Raw genomic sequence first — 14,814 nt, forward strand, 5'->3', positions numbered from 1 at the left:
ACTTGGTCGTGCTGCCTGGCCGCTTGCATGGCAAGTGCCTTCTTCGCGCAGCAGGCAGCATATCAGTCTGCTCAATCGAAGGTCCTGAGTCAAATGCTCAGAAAAGCAATCAATGCTCGCAAGTCGTTCTTTTGGCTTCTCTCGCCTCATATATCCATCTTTGCAAAAATCAAGACGTCTTGCTTATGACATGGCAGAAAAAGGTTTGCTGTGCTTTGACCCATCTGGCGTGAACTCAGTGACACGTGAGACCACATTTCTTTCTGGAGAATTGCTCTGAGCCAAAAGCAGAGTGGAGAATGCAGGCATCGATCCCCCTATCACTCACATGCTAAGCGAGCGCTCTACCATTTGAGCTAATTCCCCAGTAGCTTCTTGCAGGTTTCCCTCATTTGCTTCTCAGTCGCCTTTTCGCACTCGTCTCCAAGCTGCTCCACGACCATCAGAGAACTGGCCCACTCCTTGTATCCAATCGACATTGCGGAGCAGCAGCGAGCGAGCAACAGCAGGACGCGAAGCCACAGTAACGAAGAAAGAAGCCGAGAAGAGCACGAGACCGTGGAAGGGAAGCGAGGTGACCGGAAAGTAGCGGCCGCCCTGTGTGTGAGGGAGCAGGCGACAGCGCTGTCTGACTGATGGCCAACTTGTTTTGCCTGAAAGGGAGTGCTGAGTGCTTTGAAGTGTTGCTGCTCTGCAGTTTGTTGAATGTACTACAATGTATCCCATATTGTACCGAATTGTACTTGAACTGAAAAGCAAGGAAATGTATCGAACGGAACTGCCGTCAGCACCCAAATGTAGTGTATGGGATTGCTGACCGCAGCTAAATGTACTGAACTGCTTTTGAATGGACTGTACAAATTTTTATATGCAAATTTTGAAATTTAAAAAAACTCTGTGCTGGTGAGCAGACACAAATGCTCAAGCATAACAGCTGTGTGAAGGTGGATGCAGAGTGCATTCAGGTTTGAGACGAGAAAAGTGGTGTCCTGCTCCTTCGTGGCAACATGATGCACCATAAAGTGATGAGAACTGGTTTGAGCGAATTGCTGCTTAATCCAAAAGTACACTAGCTTCTTCGAGCCGGAATTGAACCAGCGACCTAAGGATGACTTTGCTGACTATTACAATACAGTCCTCCGCTCTACCAACTGAGCTATCGAAGGGAAGCGCCAAAGATTTTTCTGTGCGATGATTGTTTTCCGTGAGCATGTTGACGCATCTGGACTCGTGGCGTGGCCTGTGCGTCTTCAGTACCAGCCCATGCTGCAGCGCGGTGGGACTGTCAACCGCCAGCTACTCTTTACAGCCTGGAAAACGCGTGTGACTAACAATCACAAGAGTGTAGCTTTGACTTCTTATCAGGCTCGCAGATTTTTTGCAAGCTGCGCATTCTGAATTTAAAGACCTTGCAAGCTGCCCGACTTGGTCGTGCTGCCTGGCCGCTTGCATGGCAAGTGCCTTCTTCGCGCAGCAGGCAGCATATCAGTCTGCTCAATCGAAGGTCCTGAGTCAAATGCTCAGAAAAGCAATCAATGCTCGCAAGTCGTTCTTTTGGCTTCTCTCGCCTCATATATCCATCTTTGCAAAAATCAAGACGTCTTGCTTATGACATGGCAGAAAAAGGTTTGCTGTGCTTTGACCCATCTGGCGTGAACTCAGTGACACGTGAGACCACATTTCTTTCTGGAGAATTGCTCTGAGCCAAAAGCAGAGTGGAGAATGCAGGCATCGATCCCCCTATCACTCACATGCTAAGCGAGCGCTCTACCATTTGAGCTAATTCCCCAGTAGCTTCTTGCAGGTTTCCCTCATTTGCTTCTCAGTCGCCTTTTCGCACTCGTCTCCAAGCTGCTCCACGACCATCAGAGAACTGGCCCACTCCTTGTATCCAATCGACATTGCGGAGCAGCAGCGAGCGAGCAACAGCAGGACGCGAAGCCACAGTAACGAAGAAAGAAGCCGAGAAGAGCACGAGACCGTGGAAGGGAAGCGAGGTGACCGGAAAGTAGCGGCCGCCCTGTGTGTGAGGGAGCAGGCGACAGCGCTGTCTGACTGATAGCCAACTTGTTTTGCCTGAAAGGGAGTGCTGAGTGCTTTGAAGTGTTGCTGCTCTGCAGTTTGTTGAATGTACTACAATGTATCCCATATTGTACCGAATTGTACTTGAACTGAAAAGCAAGGAAATGTATCGAACGGAACTGCCGTCAGCACCCAAATGTAGTGTATGGGATTGCTGACCGCAGCTAAATGTACTGAACTGCTTTTGAATGGACTGTACAAATTTTTATATGCAAATTTTGAAATTTAAAAAAACTCTGTGCTGGTGAGCAGACACAAATGCTCAAGCATAACAGCTGTGTGAAGGTGGATGCAGAGTGCATTCAGGTTTGAGACGAGAAAAGTGGTGTCCTGCTCCTTCGTGGCAACATGATGCACCATAAAGTGATGAGAACTGGTTTGAGCGAATTGCTGCTTAATCCAAAAGTACACTAGCTTCTTCGAGCCGGAATTGAACCAGCGACCTAAGGATGACTTTGCTGACTATTACAATACAGTCCTCCGCTCTACCAACTGAGCTATCGAAGGGAAGCGCCAAAGATTTTTCTGTGCGATGATTGTTTTCCGTGAGCATGTTGACGCATCTGGACTCGTGGCGTGGCCTGTGCGTCTTCAGTACCAGCCCATGCTGCAGCGTGGTGGGACTGTCAACCGCCAGCTACTCTTTACAGCCTGGAAAACGCGTGTGACTAACAATCACAAGAGTGTAGCTTTGACTTCTTATCAGGCTCGCAGATTTTTTGCAAGCTGCGCATTCTGAATTTAAAGACCTTGCAAGCTGCCCGACTTGGTCGTGCTGCCTGGCCGCTTGCATGGCAAGTGCCTTCTTCGCGCAGCAGGCAGCATATCAGTCTGCTCAATCGAAGGTCCTGAGTCAAATGCTCAGAAAAGCAATCAATGCTCGCAAGTCGTTCTTTTGGCTTCTCTCGCCTCATATATCCATCTTTGCAAAAATCAAGACGTCTTGCTTATGACATGGCAGAAAAAGGTTTGCTGTGCTTTGACCCATCTGGCGTGAACTCAGTGACACGTGAGACCACATTTCTTTCTGGAGAATTGCTCTGAGCCAAAAGCAGAGTGGAGAATGCAGGCATCGATCCCCCTATCACTCACATGCTAAGCGAGCGCTCTACCATTTGAGCTAATTCCCCAGTAGCTTCTTGCAGGTTTCCCTCATTTGCTTCTCAGTCGCCTTTTCGCACTCGTCTCCAAGCTGCTCCACGACCATCAGAGAACTGGCCCACTCCTTGTATCCAATCGACATTGCGGAGCAGCAGCGAGCGAGCAACAGCAGGACGCGAAGCCACAGTAACGAAGAAAGAAGCCGAGAAGAGCACGAGACCGTGGAAGGGAAGCGAGGTGACCGGAAAGTAGCGGCCGCCCTGTGTGTGAGGGAGCAGGCGACAGCGCTGTCTGACTGATAGCCAACTTGTTTTGCCTGAAAGGGAGTGCTGAGTGCTTTGAAGTGTTGCTGCTCTGCAGTTTGTTGAATGTACTACAATGTATCCCATATTGTACCGAATTGTACTTGAACTGAAAAGCAAGGAAATGTATCGAACGGAACTGCCGTCAGCACCCAAATGTAGTGTATGGGATTGCTGACTGCAGCTAAATGTACTGAACTGCTTTTGAATGGACTGTACAAATTTTTATATGCAAATTTTGAAATTTAAAAAAACTCTGTGCTGGTGAGCAGACACAAATGCTCAAGCATAACAGCTGTGTGAAGGTGGATGCAGAGTGCATTCAGGTTTGAGACGAGAAAAGTGGTGTCCTGCTCCTTCGTGGCAACATGATGCACCATAAAGTGATGAGAACTGGTTTGAGCGAATTGCTGCTTAATCCAAAAGGACACTAGCTCCTTCGAGCCGGAATTGAACCAGCGACCTAAGGATGACTTTGCTGAGTATTCCACTACAGTCCTCCGCTCTACCAACTGAGCTATCGAAGGGAAGCACCAAAGATTTTTCTGTGCGATGATTGTTTTCCGTGAGCATGTTGACGCATCTGGACTCGTGGCGTGGCCTGTGCGTCTTCAGTACCAGCCCATGCTGCAGCGCGGTGGGACTGTCAACCGCCAGCTACTCTTTACAGCCTGGAAAACGCGTGTGACTAACAATCACAAGAGTGTAGCTTTGACTTCTTATCAGGCTCGCACATTTTTTGCAAGCTGCGCATTCTGAATTTAAAGACCTTGCAAGCTGCCCGACTTGGTCGTGCTGCCTGGCCGCTTGCATGGCAAGTGCCTTCTTCGCGCAGCAGGCAGCATATCAGTCTGCTCAATCGAAGGTCCTGAGTCAAATGCTCAGAAAAGCAATCAATGCTCGCAAGTCGTTCTTTTGGCTTCTCTCGCCTCATATATCCATCTTTGCAAAAATCAAGACGTCTTGCTTATGACATGGCAGAAAAAGGTTTGCTGTGCTTTGACCCATCTGGCGTGAACTCAGTGACACGTGAGACCACATTTCTTTCTGGAGAATTGCTCTGAGCCAAAAGCAGAGTGGAGAATGCAGGCATCGATCCCCCTATCACTCACATGCTAAGCGAGCGCTCTACCATTTGAGCTAATTCCCCAGTAGCTTCTTGCAGGTTTCCCTCATTTGCTTCTCAGTCGCCTTTTCGCACTCGTCTCCAAGCTGCTCCACGACCATCAGAGAACTGGCCCACTCCTTGTATCCAATCGACATTGCGGAGCAGCAGCGAGCGAGCAACAGCAGGACGCGAAGCCACAGTAACGAAGAAAGAAGCCGAGAAGAGCACGAGACCGTGGAAGGGAAGCGAGGTGACCGGAAAGTAGCGGCCGCCCTGTGTGTGAGGGAGCAGGCGACAGCGCTGTCTGACTGATGGCCAACTTGTTTTGCCTGAAAGGGAGTGCTGAGTGCTTTGAAGTGTTGCTGCTCTGCAGTTTGTTGAATGTACTACAATGTATCCCATATTGTACCGAATTGTACTTGAACTGAAAAGCAAGGAAATGTATCGAACGGAACTGCCGTCAGCACCCAAATGTAGTGTATGGGATTGCTGACCGCAGCTAAATGTACTGAACTGCTTTTGAATGGACTGTACAAATTTTTATATGCAAATTTTGAAATTTAAAAAAACTCTGTGCTGGTGAGCAGACACAAATGCTCAAGCATAACAGCTGTGTGAAGGTGGATGCAGAGTGCATTCAGGTTTGAGACGAGAAAAGTGGTGTCCTGCTCCTTCGTGGCAACATGATGCACCATAAAGTGATGAGAACTGGTTTGAGCGAATTGCTGCTTAATCCAAAAGTACACTAGCTCCTTCGAGCCGGAATTGAACCAGCGACCGAAGGATGACTTTGCTGAGTATTCCACTACAGTCCTCCGCTCTACCAACTGAGCTATCGAAGGGAAGCGCCAAAGATTTTTCTGTGCGATGATTGTTTTCCGTGAGCATGTTGACGCATCTGGACTCGTGGCGTGGCCTGTGCGTCTTCAGTACCAGCCCATGCTGCAGCGCGGTGGGACTGTCAACCGCCAGCGACTCTTTACAGCCTGGAAAACGCGTGTGACTAACAATCACAAGAGTGTAGCTTTGACTTCTTATCAGGCTCGCAGATTTTTTGCAAGCTGCGCATTCTGAATTTAAAGACCTTGCAAGCTGCCCGACTTGGTCGTGCTGCCTGGCCGCTTGCATGGCAAGTGCCTTCTTCGCGCAGCAGGCAGCATATCAGTCTGCTCAATCGAAGGTCCTGAGTCAAATGCTCAGAAAAGCAATCAATGCTCGCAAGTCGTTCTTTTGGCTTCTCTCGCCTCATATATCCATCTTTGCAAAAATCAAGACGTCTTGCTTATGACATGGCAGAAAAAGGTTTGCTGTGCTTTGACCCATCTGGCGTGAACTCAGTGACACGTGAGACCACATTTCTTTCTGGAGAATTGCTCTGAGCCAAAAGCAGAGTGGAGAATGCAGGCATCGATCCCCCTATCACTCACATGCTAAGCGAGCGCTCTACCATTTGAGCTAATTCCCCAGTAGCTTCTTGCAGGTTTCCCTCATTTGCTTCTCAGTCGCCTTTTCGCACTCGTCTCCAAGCTGCTCCACGACCATCAGAGAACTGGCCCACTCCTTGTATCCAATCGACATTGCGGAGCAGCAGCGAGCGAGCAACAGCAGGACGCGAAGCCACAGTAACGAAGAAAGAAGCCGAGAAGAGCACGAGACCGTGGAAGGGAAGCGAGGTGACCGGAAAGTAGCGGCCGCCCTGTGTGTGAGGGAGCAGGCGACAGCGCTGTCTGACTGATGGCCAACTTGTTTTGCCTGAAAGGGAGTGCTGAGTGCTTTGAAGTGTTGCTGCTCTGCAGTTTGTTGAATGTACTACAATGTATCCCATATTGTACCGAATTGTACTTGAACTGAAAAGCAAGGAAATGTATCGAACGGAACTGCCGTCAGCCCCCAAATGTAGTGTATGGGATTGCTGACCGCAGCTAAATGTACTGAACTGCTTTTGAATGGACTGTACAAATTTTTATATGCAAATTTTGAAATTTAAAAAAACTCTGTGCTGGTGAGCAGACACAAATGCTCAAGCATAACAGCTGTGTGAAGGTGGATGCAGAGTGCATTCAGGTTTGAGACGAGAAAAGTGGTGTCCTGCTCCTTCGTGGCAACATGATGCACCATAAAGTGATGAGAACTGGTTTGAGCGAATTGCTGCTTAATCCAAAAGTACACTAGCTTCTTCGAGCCGGAATTGAACCAGCGACCTAAGGATGACTTTGCTGACTATTACAATACAGTCCTCCGCTCTACCAACTGAGCTATCGAAGGGAAGCGCCAAAGATTTTTCTGTGCGATGATTGTTTTCCGTGAGCATGTTGACGCATCTGGACTCGTGGCGTGGCCTGTGCGTCTTCAGTACCAGCCCATGCTGCAGCGCGGTGGGACTGTCAACCGCCAGCTACTCTTTACAGCCTGGAAAACGCGTGTGACTAACAATCACAAGAGTGTAGCTTTGACTTCTTATCAGGCTCGCAGATTTTTTGCAAGCTGCGCATTCTGAATTTAAAGACCTTGCAAGCTGCCCGACTTGGTCGTGCTGCCTGGCCGCTTGCATGGCAAGTGCCTTCTTCGCGCAGCAGGCAGCATATCAGTCTGCTCAATCGAAGGTCCTGAGTCAAATGCTCAGAAAAGCAATCAATGCTCGCAAGTCGTTCTTTTGGCTTCTCTCGCCTCATATATCCATCTTTGCAAAAATCAAGACGTCTTGCTTATGACATGGCAGAAAAAGGTTTGCTGTGCTTTGACCCATCTGGCGTGAACTCAGTGACACGTGAGACCACATTTCTTTCTGGAGAATTGCTCTGAGCCAAAAGCAGAGTGGAGAATGCAGGCATCGATCCCCCTATCACTCACATGCTAAGCGAGCGCTCTACCATTTGAGCTAATTCCCCAGTAGCTTCTTGCAGGTTTCCCTCATTTGCTTCTCAGTCGCCTTTTCGCACTCGTCTCCAAGCTGCTCCACGACCATCAGAGAACTGGCCCACTCCTTGTATCCAATCGACATTGCGGAGCAGCAGCGAGCGAGCAACAGCAGGACGCGAAGCCACAGTAACGAAGAAAGAAGCCGAGAAGAGCACGAGACCGTGGAAGGGAAGCGAGGTGACCGGAAAGTAGCGGCCGCCCTGTGTGTGAGGGAGCAGGCGACAGCGCTGTCTGACTGATGGCCAACTTGTTTTGCCTGAAAGGGAGTGCTGAGTGCTTTGAAGTGTTGCTGCTCTGCAGTTTGTTGAATGTACTACAATGTATCCCATATTGTACCGAATTGTACTTGAACTGAAAAGCAAGGAAATGTATCGAACGGAACTGCCGTCAGCACCCAAATGTAGTGTATGGGATTGCTGACCGCAGCTAAATGTACTGAACTGCTTTTGAATGGACTGTACAAATTTTTATATGCAAATTTTGAAATTTAAAAAAACTCTGTGCTGGTGAGCAGACACAAATGCTCAAGCATAACAGCTGTGTGAAGGTGGATGCAGAGTGCATTCAGGTTTGAGACGAGAAAAGTGGTGTCCTGCTCCTTCGTGGCAACATGATGCACCATAAAGTGATGAGAACTGGTTTGAGCGAATTGCTGCTTAATCCAAAAGTACACTAGCTCCTTCGAGCCGGAATTGAACCAGCTACCTAAGGATGACTTTGCTGAGTCCTCCGTTCTACCAACTGAGCTATCGAAGGGAACCGCCAAAGATTTTACTGTGCGATGATTGTTTTCCGTGAGCATGTTGACGCATCTGGACTCGTGGCGTGGCCTGTGCGTCTTCAGTACCAGCCCATGCTGCAGCGCGGTGGGACTGTCAACCGCCAGCTACTCTTTACAGCCTGGAAAACGCGTGTGACTAACAATCACAAGAGTGTAGCTTTGACTTCTTATCAGGCTCGCAGATTTTTTGCAAGCTGCGCATTCTGAATTTAAAGACCTTGCAAGCTGCCCGACTTGGTCGTGCTGCCTGGCCGCTTGCATGGCAAGTGCCTTCTTCGCGCAGCAGGCAGCATATCAGTCTGCTCAATCGAAGGTCCTGAGTCAAATGCTCAGAAAAGCAATCAATGCTCGCAAGTCGTTCTTTTGGCTTCTCTCGCCTCATATATCCATCTTTGCAAAAATCAAGACGTCTTGCTTATGACATGGCAGAAAAAGGTTTGCTGTGCTTTGACCCATCTGGCGTGAACTCAGTGACACGTGAGACCACATTTCTTTCTGGAGAATTGCTCTGAGCCAAAAGCAGAGTGGAGAATGCAGGCATCAATCCCCCTACCTCTCGCATGCTAAGCGAGCGCTCTACCATTTGAACTAATTCCCCAGTAGCTTCTTGCAGGTTTCCCTCATTTGCTTCTCAGTCGCCTTTTCGCACTCGTCTCCAAGCTGCTCCACGACCATCAGAGAACTGGCCCACTCCTTGTATCCAATCGACATTGCGGAGCAGCAGCGAGCGAGCAACAGCAGGACGCGAAGCCACAGTAACGAAGAAAGAAGCCGAGAAGAGCACGAGACCGTGGAAGGGAAGCGAGGTGACCGGAAAGTAGCGGCCGCCCTGTGTGTGAGGGAGCAGGCGACAGCGCTGTCTGACTGATGGCCAACTTGTTTTGCCTGAAAGGGAGTGCTGAGTGCTTTGAAGTGTTGCTGCTCTGCAGTTTGTTGAATGTACTACAATGTATCCCATATTGTACCGAATTGTACTTGAACTGAAAAGCAAGGAAATGTATCGAACGGAACTGCCGTCAGCACCCAAATGTAGTGTATGGGATTGCTGACCGCAGCTAAATGTACTGAACTGCTTTTGAATGGACTGTACAAATTTTTATATGCAAATTTTGAAATTTAAAAAAACTCTGTGCTGGTGAGCAGACACAAATGCTCAAGCATAACAGCTGTGTGAAGGTGGATGCAGAGTGCATTCAGGTTTGAGACGAGAAAAGTGGTGTCATGCTCCTTCGTGGCAACATGATGCACCATAAAGTGATGAGAACTGGTTTGAGCGAATTGCTGCTCAATCCAAAAATACACTAGCTCCTTCGAGCCGGAATTGAACCAGTGACCTAAGGATGACTTTGCGGAGTATTCCACTACAGTCCTCCGCTCTACCAACTGAGCTATCGAAGGGAAGCGCCAAAGATTTTTCTGTTCGATGATTGTTTTCCGTGAGCATGTTGACGCATCTGGACTCGTGGCGTGGCCTGTGCGTCTTCAGTACCAGCCCATGCTGCAGCGCGGTGGGACTGTCAACCGCCAGCTACTCTTTACAGCCTGGAAAACGCGTGTGACTAACAATCACAAGAGTGTAGCTTTGACTTCTTATCAGGCTCGCAGATTTTTTGCAAGCTGCGCATTCTGAATTTAAAGACCTTGCAAGCTGCCCGACTTGGTCGTGCTGCCTGGCCGCTTGCATGGCAAGTGCCTTCTTCGCGCAGCAGGCAGCATATCAGTCTGCTCAATCGAAGGTCCTGAGTCAAATGCTCAGAAAAGCAATCAATGCTCGCAAGTCGTTCTTTTGGCTTCTCTCGCCTCATATATCCATCTTTGCAAAAATCAAGACGTCTTGCTTATGACATGGCAGAAAAAGGTTTGCTGTGCTTTGACCCATCTGGCGTGAACTCAGTGACACGTGAGACCACATTTCTTTCTGGAAAATTGCTCTGAGCCAAAAGCAGAGTGGAGAATGCGGGCATCGAGCCCGCTATCTCTCACATGCTAAGCGAGCGCTCTACCATTTGAGCTAATTCCCCAGTAGCTTCTTGCAGGTTTCCCTCATTTGCTTCTCAGTCGCCTTTTCGCACTCGTCTCCAAGCTGCTCCACGACCATCAGAGAACTGGCCCACTCCTTGTATCCAATCGACATTGCGGAGCAGCAGCGAGCGAGCAACAGCAGGACGCGAAGCCACAGTAACGAAGAAAGAAGCCGAGAAGAGCACGAGACCGTGGAAGGGAAGCGAGGTGACCGGAAAGTAGCGGCCGCCCTGTGTGTGAGGGAGCAGGCGACAGCGCTGTCTGACTGATGGCCAACTTGTTTTGCCTGAAAGGGAGTGCTGAGTGCTTTGAAGTGTTGCTGCTCTGCAGTTTGTTGAATGCACTACAATGTATCCCATATTGTACCGAATTGTACTTGAACTGAAAAGCAAGGAAATGTATCGAACGGAACTGCCGTCAGCACCCAAATGTAGTGTATGGGATTGCTGACCGCAGCTAAATGTACTGAACTGCTTTTGAATGGACTGTACAAATTTTTATATGCAAATTTTGAAATTTAAAAAAACTCTGTGCTGGTGAGCAGACACAAATGCTCAAGCATAACAGCTGTGTGAAGGTGGATGCAGAGTGCATTCAGGTTTGAGACGAGAAAAGTGGTGTCCTGCTCCTTCGTGGCAACATGATGCACCATAAAGTGATGAGAACTGGTTTGAGCGAATTGCTGCTTAATCCAAAAGTACACTAGCTCCTTCGAGCCGGAATTGAACCAGCGACCTAAGGATGACTTTGCTGAGTATTCCACTACAGTCCTCCGCTCTACCAACTGAGCTATCGAAGGGAAGCGCCAAAGATTTTTCTGTGCGATGATTGTTTTCCGTGAGCATGTTGACGCATCTGGACTCGTGGCGTGGCCTGTGCGTCTTCAGTACCAGCCCATGCTGCAGCGCGGTGGGACTGTCAACCGCCAGCTACTCTTTACAGCCTGGAAAATGCGTGTGAATAACAATCACAAGAGTGTAGCTTTGACTTCTTATCAGGCTCGCAGATTTTTTGCAAGCTGCGCATTCTGAATTTAAAGACCTTGCAAGCTGCCCGACTTGGTCGTGCTGCCTGGCCGCTTGCATGGCAAGTGCCTTCTTCGCGCAGCAGGCAGCATATCAGTCTGCTCAATCGAAGGTCCTGAGTCAAATGCTCAGAAAAGCAATCAATGCTCGCAAGTCGTTCTTTTGGCTTCTCTCGCCTCATATATCCATCTTTGCAAAAATCAAGACGTCTTGCTTATGACATGGCAGAAAAAGGTTTGCTGTGCTTTGACCCATCTGGCGTGAACTCAGTGACACGTGAGACCACATTTCTTTCTGGAGAATTGCTCTGAGCCAAAAGCAGAGTGGAGAATGCGGGCATCGAGCCCGCTACCTCTCACATGCTAAGCGAGCGCTCTACCATTTGAGCTAATTCCCCAGTAGCTTCTTGCAGGTTTCCCTCATTTGCTTCTCAGTCGCCTTTTCGCACTCGTCTCCAAGCTGCTCCACGACCATCAGAGAACTGGCCCACTCCTTGTATCCAATCGACATTGCGGAGCAGCAGCGAGCGAGCAACAGCAGGACGCGAAGCCACAGTAACGAAGAAAGAAGCCGAGAAGAGCACGAGACCGTGGAAGGGAAGTGAGGTGACCGGAAAGTAGTGGCCGCCCTGTGTGTGAGGGAGCAGGCGACAGCGCTGTCTGACTGATGGCCAACTTGTTTTGCCTGAAAGGGAGTGCTGAGTGCTTTGAAGTGTTGCTGCTCTGCAGTTTGTTGAATGCACTACAATGTATCCCATATTGTACCGAATTGTACTTGAACTGAAAAGCAAGGAAATGTATCGAACGGAACTGCCGTCAGCACCCAAATGTAGTGTATGGGATTGCTGACCGCAGCTAAATGTACTGAACTGCTTTTGAATGGACTGTACAAATTTTTATATGCAAATTTTGAAATTTAAAAAAACTCTGTGCTGGTGAGCAGACACAAATGCTCAAGCATAACAGCTGTGTGAAGGTGGATGCAGAGTGCATTCAGGTTTGAGACGAGAAAAGTGGTGTCCTGCTCCTTCGTGGCAACATGATGCACCACAAAGTGATGAGAACTGGTTTGAGCGAATTGCTGCTTAATCCAAAAGTACACTAGCTCCTTCGAGCCGGAATTGAACCAGCGACCTAAGGATGACTTTGCTGAGTATTCCACTACAGTCCTCCGCTCTACCAACTGAGCTATCGAAGGGAAGCGCCAAATATTTTTCTGTGCGATGATTGTTTTCCGTGAGCATGTTGACGCATCTGGACTCGTGGCATGGCCTGTGCGTCTTCAGTACCAGCCCATGCTGCAGCGCGGTGGGACTGTCAACCGCCAGCTACTCTTTACAGCCTGGAAAACGCGTGTGAATAACAATCACAAGAGTGTAGCTTTGACTTCTTATCAGGCTCGCAGATTTTTTGCAAGCTGCGCATTCTGAATTTAAAGACCTTGCAAGCTGCCCGACTTGGTCGTGCTGCCTGGCCGCTTGCATGGCAAGTGCCTTCTTCGCGCAGCAGGCAGCATATCAGTCTGCTCAATCGAAGGTCCTGAGTCAAATGCTCAGAAAAGCAATCAATGCTCGCAAGTCGTTCTTTTGGCTTCTCTCGCCTCATATATCCATCTTTGCAAAAATCAAGACGTCTTGCTTATGACATGGCAGAAAAAGGTTTGCTGTGCTTTGACCCATCTGGCGTGAACTCAGTGACACGTGAGACCACATTTCTTTCTGGAGAATTGCTCTGAGCCAAAAGCAGAGTGGAGAATGCAGGCATCGATCCCACTCCCTCTCATATGCCAAGCGAGCGCTCTACCATTTGAGCTAATTCCCGAGTAGCTTCTTGCAGGTTGCTCTCATTTGCTTCTCAATCGCCTTTTCGCACTCGTCTCCAAGCTGCTCCACGACCATCAGAGAACTGGCCCACTCCTTGTATCCAATCGACATTGCGGAGCAGCAGCGAGCGAGCAACACAGGACGCGAAGCCACAGTGACGAAGAAAGAAGCCGAGAAGAGCACGAGACCGTGGAAGGGAAGCGAGGTGACCGGAAAGTAGCGGCCGCCCTGTGTGTGAGGGAGCAGGCGACAGCGCTGTCTGACTGATAGCCAACTTGTTTTGCCTGAAAGGGAGTGCTGAGTGCTTTGAAGTGTTGCTGCTCTGCAGTTTGTTGAATGTACTACAATGTATCCCATATTGTACCGAATTGTACTTGAACTGAAAAGCAAGGAAATGTATCGAACGGAACTGCCGTCAGCACCCAAATGTAGTGTATGGGATTGCTGACCGCAGCTAAATGTACTGAACTGCTTTTGAATGGACTGTACAAATTTTTATATGCAAATTTTGAAATTTAAAAAAACTCTGTGCTGGTGAGCAGACACAAATGCTCAAGCATAACAGCTGTGTGAAGGTGGATGCAGAGTGCATTCAGGTTTGAGACGAGAAAAGTGGTGTCCTGCTCCTTCGTGGCAACATGATGCACCATAAAGTGATGAGAACTGGTTTGAGCGAATTGCTGCTTAATCCAAAAGTACACTAGCTCCTTCGAGCCGGAATTGAACCAGCGACCTAAGGATGACTTTGCTGAGTATTCCACTACAGTCCTCCGCTCTACCAACTGAGCTATCGAAGGGAAGCGCCAAATATTTTTCTGTGCGATGATTGTTTTCCGTGAGCATGTTGACGCATCTGGACTCGTGGCGTGGCCTGTGCGTCTTCAGTACCAGCCCATGCTGCAGCGCGGTGGGACTGTCAACCGCCAGCGACTCTTTACAGCCTGGAAAACGCGTGTGACTAACAATCACAAGAGTGTAGCTTTGACTTCTTATCAGGCTCGCAGATTTTTTGCAAGCTGCGCATTCTGAATTTAAAGACCTTGCAAGCTGCCCGACTTGGTCGTGCTGCCTGGCCGCTTGCATGGCAAGTGCCTTCTTCGCGCAGCAGGCAGCATATCAGTCTGCTCAATCGAAGGTCCTGAGTCAAATGCTCAGAAAAGCAATCAATGCTCGCAAGTCGTTCTTTTGGCTTCTCTCGCCTCATATATCCATCTTTGCAAAAATCAAGACGTCTTGCTTATGACATGGCAGAAAAAGGTTTGCTGTGCTTTGACCCATCTGGCGTGAACTCAGTGACACGTGAGACCACATTTCTTTCTGGAAAATTGCTCTGAGCCAAAAGCAGAGTGGAGAATGCGGGCATCGAGCCCGCTACCTCTCACATGCTAAGCGAGCGCTCTACCATTTGAGCTAATTCCCCAGTAGCTTCTTGCAGGTTTCCCTCATTTGCTTCTCAGTCGCCTTTTCGCACTCGTCTCCAAGCTGCTCCACGACCATCAGAGAACTGGCCCACTCCTTGTATCCAATCGACATTGCGGAGCAGCAGCGAGCGAGCAACAGCAGGACGCGAAGCCACAGTAACGAAGAAAGAAGCCGAGAAGAGCACGAGACCGTGGAAGGGAAGCGAGGTGACCGGAAAGTAGCGGCCGCCC

General features: G+C 49.1%; 9 non-coding genes across 9 annotated transcripts; all 9 read right to left on the minus strand.

Moving 5' to 3' along the window:
* Positions 1-1,074: 1,074 nt before the first annotated feature.
* Positions 1,075-1,166, minus strand: trnay-gua (transfer RNA tyrosine (anticodon GUA)). The gene is given in 2 exon segments: positions 1,075-1,110; positions 1,130-1,166. It is a non-coding gene; the product is annotated as a tRNA-Tyr (tRNA).
* Positions 1,167-2,497: 1,331 nt separating this feature from the next.
* On the minus strand, positions 2,498-2,589 carry trnay-gua (transfer RNA tyrosine (anticodon GUA)). The gene is given in 2 exon segments: positions 2,498-2,533; positions 2,553-2,589. It is a non-coding gene; the product is annotated as a tRNA-Tyr (tRNA).
* Positions 2,590-3,920: 1,331 nt separating this feature from the next.
* Positions 3,921-4,012, minus strand: trnay-gua (transfer RNA tyrosine (anticodon GUA)). Its single transcript is given in 2 exon segments — positions 3,921-3,956; positions 3,976-4,012. It is a non-coding gene; the product is annotated as a tRNA-Tyr (tRNA).
* Positions 4,013-5,343: 1,331 nt separating this feature from the next.
* trnay-gua (transfer RNA tyrosine (anticodon GUA)) lies at positions 5,344-5,435 on the minus strand. The gene is given in 2 exon segments: positions 5,344-5,379; positions 5,399-5,435. It is a non-coding gene; the product is annotated as a tRNA-Tyr (tRNA).
* A 1,331-nt stretch (positions 5,436-6,766) lies between these two features.
* trnay-gua (transfer RNA tyrosine (anticodon GUA)) lies at positions 6,767-6,858 on the minus strand. Its single transcript is given in 2 exon segments — positions 6,767-6,802; positions 6,822-6,858. It is a non-coding gene; the product is annotated as a tRNA-Tyr (tRNA).
* A 2,741-nt stretch (positions 6,859-9,599) lies between these two features.
* trnay-gua (transfer RNA tyrosine (anticodon GUA)) lies at positions 9,600-9,691 on the minus strand. The gene is given in 2 exon segments: positions 9,600-9,635; positions 9,655-9,691. It is a non-coding gene; the product is annotated as a tRNA-Tyr (tRNA).
* A 1,331-nt stretch (positions 9,692-11,022) lies between these two features.
* On the minus strand, positions 11,023-11,114 carry trnay-gua (transfer RNA tyrosine (anticodon GUA)). The gene is given in 2 exon segments: positions 11,023-11,058; positions 11,078-11,114. It is a non-coding gene; the product is annotated as a tRNA-Tyr (tRNA).
* A 1,331-nt stretch (positions 11,115-12,445) lies between these two features.
* trnay-gua (transfer RNA tyrosine (anticodon GUA)) lies at positions 12,446-12,537 on the minus strand. Its single transcript is given in 2 exon segments — positions 12,446-12,481; positions 12,501-12,537. It is a non-coding gene; the product is annotated as a tRNA-Tyr (tRNA).
* Positions 12,538-13,867: 1,330 nt separating this feature from the next.
* Positions 13,868-13,959, minus strand: trnay-gua (transfer RNA tyrosine (anticodon GUA)). Its single transcript is given in 2 exon segments — positions 13,868-13,903; positions 13,923-13,959. It is a non-coding gene; the product is annotated as a tRNA-Tyr (tRNA).
* Between the last annotated feature and the right edge of the window lie 855 nt (positions 13,960-14,814).

The sequence above is a fragment of the Pristiophorus japonicus genome, unplaced genomic scaffold (genome assembly GCF_044704955.1).
Source record: "Pristiophorus japonicus isolate sPriJap1 unplaced genomic scaffold, sPriJap1.hap1 HAP1_SCAFFOLD_207, whole genome shotgun sequence".
NCBI classification, from domain to species: domain Eukaryota; kingdom Metazoa; phylum Chordata; class Chondrichthyes; family Pristiophoridae; genus Pristiophorus; species Pristiophorus japonicus.